The sequence below is a fragment of the Sapajus apella genome, unplaced genomic scaffold, assembly GCF_009761245.1.
Source record: "Sapajus apella isolate SASKATOON/1434 unplaced genomic scaffold, GSC_monkey_1.0 scaffold44, whole genome shotgun sequence".
Taxonomy (NCBI): domain Eukaryota; kingdom Metazoa; phylum Chordata; class Mammalia; order Primates; family Cebidae; genus Sapajus; species Sapajus apella.
In genome coordinates, this window is record NW_022436984.1 from 12480413 (window position 1) to 12495876 (window position 15464).

At 38.7% G+C, this 15464-nt stretch overlaps 1 protein-coding gene and 1 non-coding gene across 3 annotated transcripts in view; one reads left to right on the top strand and one right to left on the bottom strand.

Annotated features, from left to right (window-relative positions):
- SOS1 (SOS Ras/Rac guanine nucleotide exchange factor 1) overlaps positions 1-15464 on the bottom strand; it is a 131701-nt gene that overhangs the window by 92953 nt on the left and 23284 nt on the right. The gene's annotated exons all lie outside the window — the stretch shown is intronic.
- LOC116524337 lies at positions 2337-2443 on the top strand. The gene has a single exon (XR_004257285.1). It is a non-coding gene; the product is annotated as a U6 spliceosomal RNA (small nuclear RNA).

The window sequence follows — 15464 nt, forward strand, 5'->3', positions numbered from 1 at the left end:
ATAGTATATCACTTTTTAAAGTAAACAAAACACTAATTTTTAACTTGGATGCTGAGTATTGAGAAAAACAATAAATTGATACAACTATAAACCCGGTCCTGGCATTTAGGCATATGAGATTTTACAAGTTTTCAACGTATTTTTTTTTGTAATAATAGCCTGGTAATAACCAAATTAGAATTTGTTGGCTATCAATAAAGGATATTTTATCAGCAACAGAAACAATTTAAAAACTTGGAAGAATTGTGATAGGCTAGCTAAAATACAACCTACAAAATGATTTTTGTAAGGCCAGGAACAGTGGCTCATGCCTATAATACCAGTACTTTGGAAGGCTGAGGCAGGAGTATTGCTTCAGCCTAGGAGTTCAAGACCACCTGAGCAACATAGTGATACCTTGTCTCTCAAAAAAAAAAAAAATCAAAAAATTATCTGGGCTTGGGTGGTCCCAGCTAATCTGGAGGCTCAGGAGGCTGAGCCCAAGAATTCAAAGCTCCAGTGATGTATGATTTTGCCACTGCACTTCAGCCTGGGTGACACAGTGAGACCCTTTCTCAAAAACAAGAAAAAAATTTTTTATAGCTGTAATACAAGATAGTGCTTATTTACTAGTAAAGACTGTTCATAGTGGCTAGGTGTGGTGGCTCAGGCCTGCAATCCCAGCATTTAGGGAGGCATGGGCGGGCAGATCACTAGAGGTCAGGAGTTTGAGACCAGCCTGGCCAACATGGTGAAACCCTGTCTTTACTAAAAATCCAAAAATTAGTTGGCCACAGCAAACCACAGGTGTAATCTCAGCTACTCGGGAGGCTGAGGCAGAACTGTCTGAACCCAGGAGTCGGAGGTTGCAGTGAGCAGAGATCACGCCACTGCACTCCACCCTGGGCAACCGAGTGAGACACCGTCTTGTGGGGGTTGTGGGGGGGAGGAATTTGCCAGGCGTGTTAGCTCACACTTGTAATCCCAGCACTTTGGGAGGCTGAGGCAGACACATCACCTAAGGTTAGGAGTTTGTGACCAGCCTTGCCAACATGACGAAACCCTGTCTCTACTAAAAATACAAAAATTAGCTGGGCATGGTAGTGGGTGTCTTAATTTCAGCTACTCGGGAGGCTATGGCAGGAGAATCACTTGAACCCAGGAGGCAATAGTTACAGTGAGTGCCAGCTGGGATTAAGGCGCCCACTACCATGCCCGGCTAAAATTTTTGCACTCCAGCCTGGCTGACAGAGCGAGACTCTGTCTCAAAAAGATAGAATGTTCATAGCTATTGAATTAATAAATATTGGGAAATGTTATAAAAACTTGCTTACTCAACCTTTTTTGATAAAACCAATTTTTAAAAAAAATTTGTGGGTAAACAGGTGCATATATTTATGAGGTACATGAGATACTTTGATACAGATATGTAATGCATAATAGTTACATCATGGTAAATGGGGTATCCATTCCCTCAAGCATTTACCCTTTGTGTTACAAACAATCCAGTTATGCTTTCAGTTATTTAAAAATGTACAATTAAACTACTACTGACTATAGTCACTCTGTTGTGCTATCAAATACTAGATCTTATTCATTCTAACTACTTTTTGTACCTAGTAGCCATCCCTACATCCCCCGTAAAAACTTGCCTGTTCAATCTTTAAGACTAATTGGAAACAGTAAATAGTTAATTATTAATATTTAGTTCATAAGAGTTTTTTGGGTTGGGCATGGTGGCTCATGCCAGTAATCCCAGCACTTTGGGAAGCCGAGGTGGGTGGATCACGAGGTCAGGAGTTTGAGACCAGCCTGGCCAAGATGGTGAAGCCCCATCTCCACTAAAAATACAAAAATTAGTTGGGTGTACCTGTAATCCCAGCTACTCGGGGGGCTAAGGCAGGAGAATCGCTTGAACCTGGGAGGTGGAGGTTGCAGTGAGCCAAGATCGTGTCACTGAACTCTAGACTGGGCGACAGAGCAAGACCGTCTCAAAAAAAAAAAAAAAAAAAAAAAAAAGGGTTTTTGTTTTTTGGTGGATTTTTGTATTTGAGATGTGTTCTCATATGCTAAGCAGTATAGAAGGGGTTTGGGAAAGCAGGATAAGACAATGTTTCAGACCTCACAAAGCTTACATTATTTGTGCTATTGTTAGCTTTGTGTTACTACATCTTTCCCTTTTCCTCTATGTTTCTGGCAAAAACAAACAAACAAAAAACCCAGATCTATGTTAATCAAAGAATAAAGAGAAACAGGAAAAACCCAGAGGTATCTTATGGTAATAATCAAATTTTACTTTAAATTTATTAGAGAACAGCTTGAAATCTAGCTAGGTCTGAGGCTCAAGAAACAGCTTAGTGCTTGCTTTGGCAGCACATAGACTGAAATTGGAACGATACAGAGAAGATCAGCATGGCTCCCGTGCAAGGATGACATGTATATTCGTGAAGTATTCCATTTGTTATTATTTTAATTTTAAAAAAAAAGACAGCTTATGGCCAAAAACATGGATCTAGGATTCATCCAATCACCCACAGGTGTCAAAGTCAAAAGAAAAATGTAGACACAAACCTGTAAATTTGTTTTATTTGGTAAGAAAGAATTGTAATTTGGGGCACACACATAGACTGGGTGGTCTTCAGTATGTCCAAAGAACAAAGATATGGTTGGGAGTTTTATAAAGAAGAGGAAATGTTATGTGTGGTCTTGAGAGAAAGTTTATTGGTATTAGTAAGACTTTGGGGAGCTGGTAAGCTCCAGCTGGTGAGCAAAATTAGTCCCAGAGCTATAGCAAGTTATCTCAGCAGATGTAGATAAAACTGGTTTGGGGTTATAAATAGGCAGTTTTAGCTGCCAGACTTGCAGAAAATTACATTTCTAGAGCAATGTTATAGACCCTGAATGTGCTTTCCCCTTGGCCCCTCAACTGATTTAGTTGAGTGTGACAAAAATGACCCTATTTGATGATTAACTTTCACACAGGTAATAGCAGAAATAGTAGATAAAAATCTCCTAGTCCAAGATGGAAAGGAGCAATCTAGATAAAGTAGAATGGAATCTTGGGAAGTACCTACATCTAAGCTGCAAGCAGACAAAGATGAGGCAAAAGAATCAGGAAATGGTGGTTAGGGTATATTCTTAAGGAAGTCAGGAGAAGTAATACACAAAACCCAGTCTCCAGGAGCTTCAAATGTTGCAAAACGCAAACAGAGTATTTTTAAAAGAACAATTAATGTAGCAATAGCACAGAATTAGTGGCCTTTGAGAGAATATGAATAGAGTAGCTGGAGCAAAACCCAAATTATAAGCAGTTGAGGAGTAGATGGGAGGAGAAAGATGGGAAGAGGGATCCTGAATGCAGACTGTTCTTGGAAAACGTATCCTCATACATTATAAGTAGAAATGCTAACCAATATGGATGTTTCTGAAAAGTAATTTGACAACCACTATCAAAATAAAAATATACCCTTTGCCCAGAGAATCCATTTTTGGGAATTTATCCTATAAAAATGAAAGGATATACAAAGATTTTATCGCATGGTGGCAAAAACGAGAAATAAGGTAAATGATCACCAGTAAGGGAATGGTTGGATACACTGTGGAATATGATTGTTATGGGCTGAATAGTGTCCCTACAAAATTCATATGCTGAAGTCCTAAGCCCCAGTACCTCAGAATGTGAATATATTTTGAGATAACGTCTTTAGAGAGGTAATTAAGTTAAAATGAGGTCATTAGGGCAGGCCTGAATCCAATCCAAGACTGATATCCTTAACAAGAGGAGGAAATTTGGACACAGAAGAAACATCACATAAAGAAACAGTGAGGGGGGCCGGGCGCGGTGGCTCAAGCATGTAATCCCAGCACTTTGGGAGGCCGAGGCGGGTGGATCACGAGGTCAAGAGATCGAGACCATCCTGGTCAACATGGTGAAACCCCGTCTCTACTAAAAATACAAAAAATTAGCTGGGCATGGTGGCAGGTGCCTGTAATCCCAGCTACTCAGGAGGCTGAGGCAGGAGAATTGCCTGAACCCAGGAGGCGGAGGTTGCGGTGAGCCGAGATCGCGCCATTGCACTCCAGCCTGGGTAACATGGGAGAAAAAACCTAATACAACTATAAAAAAAAAAATAAAAAAGAAACAGTGAGAAGACAGCCATCTATAACTCAAGGAGAGAGGCCTCAGAAAAAAACAACCCACCAACATCTTTATCTTGGGCTTCTAGTCTCCAAAACTGTGAGAAAATTAATTTCTGTTGTTTAAGTCACTCAGTCTGTGGTACTTTGTTATGGCACCCCTCGCAAACTAATACAACTATACATGTAGCCATTAAAAAGAACAAATTAGAGCTATTCTTAAGTAAGAAAAGAAGGTATTCCACAAGTTATTCTTAAGAGAAAAAAGAAACTCACAGAAGAATGTAAAATACAAGGAATTCTTAAAAAAAAAAAACCCACATATACATACACGTGTATGTGTAATTATAAGTATATATTTATACACGAGCATGACAGCAAAATATAGCAGAATATAATCTTCCTTGTCAACATGGGTTATAAATGGTCCTGAGCAAGGCAAGGATGTGGATAGAAGAAGAGAAAAAGTGGAAAAGGGAAAGAATGAACCATTCTTTCCCCAAAACTCTACTGAAAATTATTTATGCATATTTATAACATTTATACCTATGTGTATATAAAATATAAATTTAATTAAAATTTTTCATTGGTATGTGGTTTACTCCAGTGTATATATTAGCTATGGGAAAGACATATTTAAAGTCCTTTCCCACAGAAAATAACTACACAAACCAAATTGCAAACATGTGTCAAGTAATAAATTCATATCATCTTTCATGTGTTTTGCTTTAAAAACAGTAATGACCTTCCCAAACAACTTTTTAAAAATATTACTATGTGATAACAGAGTTCTCACCAATAAAACAAGGAACTGACTCAAGAAAAGTGTCTCTGATGGTTTTTTAGTTCCTCTTCAACTATGCTCTTTATCTTCCAAAAGTGTCATGTATCCCTTTATCAATGATGTCCCGACACAGATAGGGGCACTTATCAAATTCCCAGTGTTTTTTCTGCTGGTGCTCCCATCCAACCTACTCTATTTTTATTTTTATTTATTTTTTTGAGATAGGGTCTTACTCTATCACAAGGCTGGACTGCAGTGGCGTGTTCACAGCTCACTGCAACCTTGACCTCTCAGGCCCAAGCAATTCACCCACCTCATCCTCCTGTGTAGCTAAGACTATAGGCATACACCACCATGCTCAGCTAATTTTTTCATTTTTTGTAGAAATGGGTGTCTCACTATGTTGCTAAGGATGAGCTCAAATTCCTGGGCTCAAGCGATCCTCCTGCCTCGGCCTCCCAAAGTATTGGGATTTCAGGCATGGGCCACCACAGTCATCCTACCCTATGTTAAGTTTCAACCACATTCTAAGAGGTGTATTTAAAGCTGGAGTGGCAATTCACAATACATGTGATATGTGTCTACTGTCTATCGTTGGCAGTCTTCCTTAAAATGCCAACAGATGGCAACTGTGATCTGAGCATCTTTCTAGTAAACCAAAACCATAACAAGCAAGAAAAAAAACTTTTTAAAATTAGAATGTCTCCAAATAAATCAGGTTCCCTGACATACGACCACTTCACAGTAAACTGATTTACTAGACGAACAGATTCCCTCACATTTATACAAACTATCATTTCTAGACAGTAAAATGGTCAATGTCATCTGTGAATTCTACCTATGAATTTTATCCAGTTTCAGACTTTCTGAGTAATGAGGAGGCTGTATCCCAAATAGGATACATGCACTCATTCAACAGATAGTATAAAAGATACAACCCCACGCTCATGGTGCTTAGAAGTACAGTAGGGGAACTAGACACTAAACAAATAATTTATCTTAAAATAATAATGAACAAAAACATAACTATGTAAGAGGCAGAGTAGTAAAAAGGTTAATTGTGGGCTACATTGTTTGCATTCAAATCTTTGTTTTTTCAATTACCAGAGTGTAATCCTCAGCAAATTACTTACTCCTTCTGGTAACATTACATACCAATATATTGTCGATCTTTAGTAAATGTTACCTGTAGCTATTATTGACGCTCTTGTAAAAGTATAGGACATGAGGCTACAAAATGGGTGTCTAAGTTAACCTAGTGGTTCTGGAAAAGATTAACGCTGAAAGGTGAGCAGAATTTAGGTGAAAAGTGTTTTGATGAAGCGGGAGGGATAACATTCTAGGTAAAGGAAACAGAATGTATACAAGTGAAGGGGACAGACAGTGAAGGAAGTGAAATTAGAGCTAGGTAGGGCCCCGATCACTGGCCAGAGGCAGGTGCATATACTAGGATAAGGAATACTGTAAGATGAGCAGATGGTTCTATAACTGGGAGAGGGAACAAGAGATCAAGAGTTACGGAGCCCATTATGCTTGAGAGCTTTGAGACATGCAATTAGCAAAAAGACAATTTAACATATCAGATATTGGTAAGCAAGCCTGGATTACATTTTTAATAATTTTATCATATAATGCCTCTATCCTATCAAAATAAGAAGTGGTTAGATATTAAATCACTGTAAAATAAAAAATGCCGTTCCCCAACAATTCCATGTTGGTAGACAGGAAGGCTAGAGGAAAATTAGTGTAAAACAGGAATACTAGAAATGGCTTTTCCCCACATCTTTCTACTTTACTAAAACATGGCTGGATGTCCTAGGAAAGGAAGGGAGTCTGCTGACTCCTGGGCTCAACTGTGGTAAATATATTCTTCAAAAGGGAAATAGTCACAGGCGTTTGGTTGGTTGGTTGTGACAGAGGCTCTTCTGTCGCCCAGGCTGGAGTGCAGTGGTGTAATCTCGGCTCACTGCGACCTCAGTCTCCCTGGTTTAAGTGATTCTCCTGCCTCAGCCTCCCAAGTGGCTGGGATTGCAGGCACCCGCCACCATGCCTGGCTAATTTTTGTATTTTTAGTAGAGACAGGGTTTCCCCATTTTAACCAGGCTGGTCTCTAACTCCTGACCTCAGGTGATCCACCTCAGCCTCCCAAAGTACGGGGATTACAGGCATGAGCCACTGCCATCGCTTTGTTCTGAAATAGTCACTTTGCTTCATTTGTACTCCCATGAAAGTCTGTTTTTCCTCACAAATTGGCCAAAAGTAAAATTTTAACTTAAATTTGATTATGTCACTCCTTCACCTAAAATCCTCAAATGTTTTACTATCACTAGTGCTAAAACCCTACATGAAGTAGTCCTTGTCTATCTCTACAAACGTAACTTTTGTCATTCTTCTTCATATATACTATACTGGTTGCTTTTTTTCTTTTTGGAGACAGGGTTTCACCCAGGCTCAAGTGTAGTGGGAGGATCATAGCTCACTGCACATACTGCTGTCTTGATGTCTTTTGTACACCCCAAGCTTGTCCTGCTTCATGGTCTTACACTAACTACCCTCTCCTAGGGTGCTCCTCCATCAGATTTTTTTGCATGACTGGCTGCTTCTGAACATCCTGGTCTCTTCTCAAATGTCACCTCCTCAGAGGGGAGGTCCTTGGCCTTTATTTTTAAAAGTACCACCTCCTCTCCTGCCTCTCAGACCCTACTTATCACAACCTGCTTTATTTTCTTTATTCTACTTACTCTTATCTAAAACCACAGTATTTCTTTATTTATTTGTCTGCTTTCTCCTACTGGAATGAGAGAGACTTTGTCTAATCACCCGCTCACTCCTGGTATCTAGAATACTGCTTGGCATTTCTGTTGGTAGGTTGAATGAATAAATGATTAAAAAACAAAACACTAAATAAATTTATAATTCAAGAAAAAGCAACTTGGAATTTTACAAAACTAAAATCTGAAAGTGTGATATGAAATAAAGTATCTTCAAAGCAAGACAAATTTAAACCTACTTGAAAGCTCTTAGTTATAAAAATACTCTCTCCAAACTAGGCATTTGAGCAAAACTTCGTATTACTTAAATTCCCAAATTAAAGCTTAAAATGAAAATGACAATTTACTTCTAAATATCATAGTGCTACAATGTTAACTTCAGAACTTTAATGAGGCACTATTACTTCTTTGGTAAAACGTGACTCTTAAAAAGTCATGTTAAGCATGCACAAAGATCTCAAAAAATCAATTATTAATCCTATAGAAATACTTTAATTTTTAAAATAAATGCATTTTTTAAACATGATTTAACAAAAGGATATCTAACCTTCCAATAATCTTGAAAGATAGGCACTATTTTCTCTCCTATACATATAATGAAGACATACAGGTCATTCTTCCATATGTGAATAATTAAGACCTGGGTTAGAATCTTTTCTTTTTCTATTATATTTTCCTGAAATGCATGATCATCTACGTGGTTAGTTCTTCGTAAACTACAGTGGTAAACAATTTCTAGTGTTACTGCAATGAGGAGACACATTTGTGTACTCTATAGCAAAGTACTGGCAATCCAAAGGACTTTGTGCTACTTACACTTTCACTTCCACCAAGACATGACAGGGTCAGAGTCTGACATGAAGGTGTTGAGTGTTTCTGATTATAACGCCATTACCAAGTATAAGCAGTTCTTTTCACAGATTATTTTCATATTCAACAAATATATTCTTCTGGTAGGTTTTTACTAAATTAAGATCATTTCACACAATATCTAACCTACTTGTTAAGAAGTAAAAGGAAACAACAAGCACAAAAGCCCAGAGATGGGAGATTGTTTAGAGGAACAAACAGCAAGGAGACCAGTGTGACTAGAGCAGAGTCAGCAGAGTTGATGAGATTAGAGAGACAGTAAGAGGCCAGATCACTTAAGAACTTTGACTTTTGAATGTGATGGAGTGGCAATTATGGAAAGCCACTTGGAAGGCCTTTACAGCCTCTTTATAAGGATACATTGCTACTTTTACTGTAAGGAACAAAAATTTCATTGCTATAATTTCAGATTTCATGTTGCAATTAACCTATAAGAAACCACCACTTGGCCGGGCGCAGTGGCTCATGCCTGTAATCCCAGCACTTTGGGAGGCTGAGGCGGGTGGATCACGAGGTCAAGAGATCGAGACCATCCTGGCCAACATGGTAAAACCCCGTCTCTACTAAAAATACAAAAAAATTAGCTGGGCATGGTGGTGTGCGCCTGTAGTCCCAGCTACTCGGGAGGCTGAGGCAGGAGAATTGCTTGAACCTGGGAGGCAGAGGTTGCAGTGAGCCGAGGTTGCACCACTGCACTCCAGCCTGGTGCCTGGTGATGGAATGAGACTCTGCCTAAAAAAAAAAAAAAAAAACAAAAAAAACACCACTTGAGGGATTTGACATCAAAGAAAAATACAGTGTTCATAATATGTGAAAAACCTGTTAAATACCTTTTCTCTTTTCAAATATTTATGTGCAGGAGGCTGAATTTTTCTTCATATATTTCAACTAAAACAGCATATCACAACCGACTGAATGCAGAAACAGAAAATGAGAATCCAGATTGTACTATTAAGAAATTTGCAAGGCCGGGCGCGGTGGCTCAAGCCTGTAATCCCAGCACGTTGGGAGGCCGAGGCGGGTGGATCACGAGGTCAAGAGATCGAGACCATCCTGGTCAACATGGTGAAACCCCATCTCTACTAAAAATACAAAAATTAGCTGGGCATGGTGGTGCGTGCCTGTAATCCCAGCTACTCAGGAGGCTGAGGCAGGAGAATTGCCTGAACCCAGGAGGCGGAGGTTGCGGTGAGCTGAGATAGCGCCATTGCACTCCAGCCTGGGTAACATGAGTGAAACTCCGTCTCAAAAAAAAAAAAAAAAAAGAGATTTGCAGGCTGGACGCGGTGGCACCTGTAATCCCAGGACTTTGGGAGGCCGAGGCAGGCAGATCACAAGGTCAGGAGTTCAAGACCAGGCTGGCCAGCATGGTGAAACCCCATCTCTACTAAAAATACAAAAATTAGCTGGGCGTGGTGGCGGGCACCTGTAGTCTCAGTTACTTGGGAGGCTGAGGCAGAAGAATTGCTTGAACCCAGGAAGCAGAGGTTGCAGAGAGCTGTGATCACGCTATGACTCCGGCCTGGGCAACAAAGCAAGACTGTCTCAAAACAAAGAGAGAGAGTTGCAAAAATAGTAAACAATGCCACTCTTTGCTAATTTTTTGTTTGTTTGTTTTGGGAAACAGTTATTTTCTTTTTCTTTGTTTTTTCTTTCTTGGAAAACAGCTATTTTAATAAAATGTTATTGTTAACATGTAATGGGTTCATTATTTTTAAATAAATAAATGTTGAAAAATTTAAATTTATTTAAAATTGATGGTATAATGCATACAAACAGTACTTTTGGGGAGTCTCAATAATTTTTTAGGAATGTGAAGAGGGTCGGTGCAGTGGCTCATGCCTGTAATCCTGACACTTTGGGAGGTCGAGGTGGGTGGATCATGAGGTCAGAAGTTCAAGACCAGCCTGGCCAAGATGATGAAATCCCCATCTCTACTAAAAATACAAAAAATTAGCCAGGCATAGTAGTGGGCACCTGTAATCCCAACTCATCTCGGAAGGCTGAGGCTGAGAATTGCTTGAACCCAGGAGGCGGAGGTTGCAGTGAGCCAAGATTATGCTACTGCACTTCAGCCTGGGCAAGAGGGAGACTCCATCTCAAAAAAAAAAAAAAAAAAAAAAAAAAAAAAAAAAAAAAAAAAAAAAAAGTTAAGGGGTCCTGAGACCAAAAAACTTGAGAACTACTATCTACCAATGTAAGATGCCCTGGAATAACATTCTCAATTATCAGTAACAATTTCTAAGGATTCTTTGTTAGGTTAACTAAGAAAAATCTATTTACAAATAGCCACATACATCATCCTTATTCCCCTAACAAAACCACAAGCCATAAATCTGTTAGTCCAGTGGTTTTCAAAATTTTTAGATGGGGAGAAGCTCCCAAGAGAAATCTTCACTGAGTCTTAATATACAATACAAATAAAAGTTGGGCCAAACAGGTTAAAAAGAGGGTGGTGTCTTCACCTTCCAGTTCATCTTTCCTCTCAGCTACCATAAAAGCCACCTAAGGCACTTCATACAGTTACACTGAATGAAATTTAAAAACCTCTGTTGTAAACCAGTTGTTCAAATTTGCTTCTTGCCAAAGTTTCAGAAAGATTCTGGCATTGTTACACAATGATCATTTTCAACTCCACCTTCCAATAGACACCAGATGTATGGCATTTGCATCTATACAGAGAACCACAAAACTGTTTAAATCTCAGAGAATTCTCAGAATACTGGGAATGTCTAGGGATTCCAGTTTGAGAAACTACTTGAGTACTGGTGGATGGGTACAGATCAACCTGAAAAGGCTTTCTGTAGGAAGACACACTATGATTAAGCTAGGGGAAAAGTCTTAGCTCAGAGATGAGAGATTCGGTTAGGAAAAGCTAAGGTGAGGCGTATTTCCTAGGTTATGAAGAGAACTAACAACGAGGCAGAATGTGGTTCTAAGTACCAGAGTTCTGCAGGCTACATTCAAAAGTTTGTGTTTGAGACACTGAAATAACTCCTCATTCCTGAATCTGGAGCAGAAGTGCATTTCCCACTCTAATGAGTTCTCTTTCTAAGCAAAATTAAAATGATGAAAACACACCAAGCCTTAATAGGAATACTTGCTCCTGAGATAAAAATTATTTCAATTCCACATATTCTGAAATTTATATAGGATAGAGCTGTGTGCAAAGAGGACAGAAGGGAATCATCAGAGTTTCAACAATGAAGCAGGAAAATTATTTTAGCAACATTACAGAATGGTTGAAATAGACTGTCGGCTGTATAGAAGTCTAGGCATGTGCTGACCAAAGGCAACTAGGAAATAATTTGACAAGTCAGTCAACAGTGCTTTCAATCTATTTTTAATGTTTAATAGTATTTTTCTATGCATTTTACACTTGATACCTGAGAAGCTAGATATGTGTGTGGAGCTACCTATTTGGCTACCCAAATTCCTCCTACGAAGCAAACAATGTAGATCATCTAATTTAGAAAAACAAACGTTGCTTGACTACTAAGGTGACGGGCTAAAAGAGATTTTAATAATTCGGCAATTATTAAAATGAACATCCACAAGCCTATAACCTAGACAGGGGAAAGGAAGACTTTTTCCTTAAGCAGACTTGGCTAGGGAGATAGAATTTTTAAAAGGAGGAAGAAGACAGACATATTTTTTCTATTACATACCCCTTCCTCATCATTCCCTCTCAACTTTCTTTTTTTTTTTTTTTTTTTTTGAGACGGAGTTTCACTCATGTTACCCAGGTTGGAGTGCAATGGCGCGATCTCGGCTCACCGCAACCGCCACCTCCTGGGTTCAGGCAATTCTCCTGCCTCAGCCTCCTGAGTAGCTGGGATTACAGACACACACCACCATGCCCAGCTAATTTTTTGTATTTTTAGTAGAGACGGGGTTTCACCATGTTGACCAGGATGGTCTCGATCTCTTGACCTCGTGATCCACCCGCCTCGGCCTCCCAACGTGCTGGGATTACAGGCTTGAGCCACCGCGCCCGGCCCCTCTCAACTTTCTAATAGATGTCAGACGTCTCTAAAAAACAACCTGTGGATTCTACTCAATTTTATATGAGTTTATTGATGGAAATCTGTGCCACATCTCACTGGCACATATTCTTCAGCTATTTCTTTCTCATATGTTTTAAGAGCAGAATAAAAGAGATGCCTATAAGAAATACCTTTTAAAAATTATTTATCAGGCTAAATTCATGTATTATTTTGGGGTAAAATAATGAAATAGCATTTGGCACATAATCAAGTAAAGTCATTTCAAATAACTTAAGCTTATTTATTATCTGATAAAATGTTACCAAAGAGGTCTGTATTTGAAAGTCACTAAAAATATCTTAGCTGAAATACATTTTTACTTTTCTTCAAGCAATAAAAGACCTGCCAGAAATAAACTCCCTAAGAACTATCTATACCTACCAATAATTAGCTATACAATCTTGGATTGAGATTTAACTAATCTCTGAGGGGTGGGGAGAAGTGGATGATTTATAAAATCTCTTTAAGCTTAAGCGTCTTTATTATTTTATTAAACTCAAGGAAACTCATGAGGACCTGACAGGAGACAAGCAACCATGGAAAAAAGTGGACTTTATATTTAAAAGAAATCCAACGATTTAGGCACAAACCATGTCTAAATATAAAAACTTTATATATGCAAATATATGCAAATTAAAGAGATGCAAATATGAGCTATAAATAAAAATTTTATTTTTATCAGATAGAAATTCTTACATATCAGCATATCACTAATTCTTTATGACAGTTATAGGGATCATTAAGGAAGTGGTCCATGAACCAAAGCATCAACATGTCCTGTTAAAAATGTATATTCCTGTTGGGTGCGGTGGCTCACACTTGTAATCCTAGCAGTTTGGGAGGCCGAGGTGGGTGGATAACCTGAGGTCGGGAGTTCAAGACCAGCCTGGCCATTATGGTGAAACCTCATCTTTAAAAAAAAATAAAAAATAAAAAATAAAAAGTCTCGACCTCTACTCAAGACTTTCTGATTCAGAAACTCTGGGAATGGAGGCTGGCAAAGAATGTTTTAACAAGTTGTCCGAGTGATTCTGATGCTTGATAAAGTTTGGCGACCACTGATCTAAAGCACAAGACTTATTTTTTTTTTTTTTTTTTTTTTTGAGACAGGGTCTCGCTCTATCACCCAGGCTGGAGGGCAGCGGCACCATCTCAGCTCATTGCAACCTCTGCCTCCCAGGCTCAGGCTCAAGAGATCCTCCCACCCAAGCCTCCCCAGTAGCTGGGATTACAGGCATGCACCACTCTGCCCAGATAATTTTTTGCATTTTTGGTAGGGACAGGGTTTCACCATGTTGCCCGGGTATGTCTTAAACTGCTGAGCTCAAGCAATCCACGTGCCTCAGTCTCCCAAAGTGCTGGGATTATAGATGTGAACCACTGGGCCCAGCGAAGTTAATTCTTAACTGTTGATTAAAACAGTTTAAGTGCTGAACATTATCATTTCTTGGAAATAAAATGTCTATATAAGCTTTAAATTAACTATTTTTAAATTTACATATTTTTATTTGGAAATGTTTATTATCAGTACAGCAAAATCAAATTATAGAGACACTGGGCGTCATTAGTTTATTACAAAAGAAAGACATGAAAATTATTTTACATGATAGAATGTAAATGGGCAGCTTCATGTTGATGCCATTTCAACAGCAATTTATTTCAGTCTATATACTTTGCAAGAATGTCACCATTTCTAAATGAGAAGTAATCCTTGTTGCCTAGCAATACTTTGGTGCCTACATATTCTGGGAGAACTTTATCTCCAACTTACATGCTAACTGGTTAATTTTCTGGAAGTATAATGTCTCCTTTGGTTACAGTTCCAGCCACATTCCTTTCAATCAATACAGTCATACAGTGGAAGAAACTTTCTAAAAGCTTGTCCTGACAAAACTCCCACTGCTGTACCTTGTACTGTGCTCTTCTAAATTAACTATTTTTTATTAATCATGATACTGTATCTATAAGAAGACTTCACTTCACATAATGGGAAAAAATACTTGCAATTCATGTATTTGATAAGGAACTTATATTCAGAATATACAAAAAACTCTTACAACTCAATAATAAAAAGACAACGCAATTTTAAAATGGGTAAAGGATCCGAATAGACATTTCTTCAAACAAGATTTACAAATGTTCCATATGCACATGAAAAAACGTTCATCATTAATTTTTTTTTAATTTTTTTTTTTTCTTTTTAAGGCAGGGTTTCACCATGTTGGTCAGGCCGGTCTTGAACTCCAGACCTCAGGTGATCCGCCCGCCTTGGCCTCCAAAGTGCTTGTATTACAGGTGTGAGCCACCATGCCCTGCCTCATCATTAATTATTAAGGTAATACAAATGAAAACCGTAATGAGGTATTACTTCATATCCAATAGGATGGTTAAAATAAAAAGGACAAGTGTTAATAAAAACTACAGAGAAATTAAAACCTTTTCACAGTGCTGTTGGGAATGAAAATATGCAGCTATTCTTTTTTTTTTGAGAAGGAGTTTCGCTCTTGTTGCCTAGGCTGGAGTGCAATGGCACGATCTCAGCTCACCACAACCTCTGCCTCCTGGGTTCAAGCACTTCTCCTGCCTCAGCCTCCCGAGTAGCCAGGACTATAGGCATGTGCCACCACACCTAGCTAATTTTTGTATTTTTAGTAGAGATGTGATTTTACCATATTGTCCAGGCCGGTCTCAAACTCCTGGCCTTGTGATCCACCCACCTTGGCCTCCCTTAAGTGGTGGGATTACAGGCCTGAGCCCTTGCGCCCGGCCTTATCCAGCTATTCTTTTTTTTTTTTTTTTTTTTTTTTTTTTAAACAAAATGTTTTTCATTTCAATGCAACACAATACTATTTAGCCATAAAACAAAATGAAGTACTC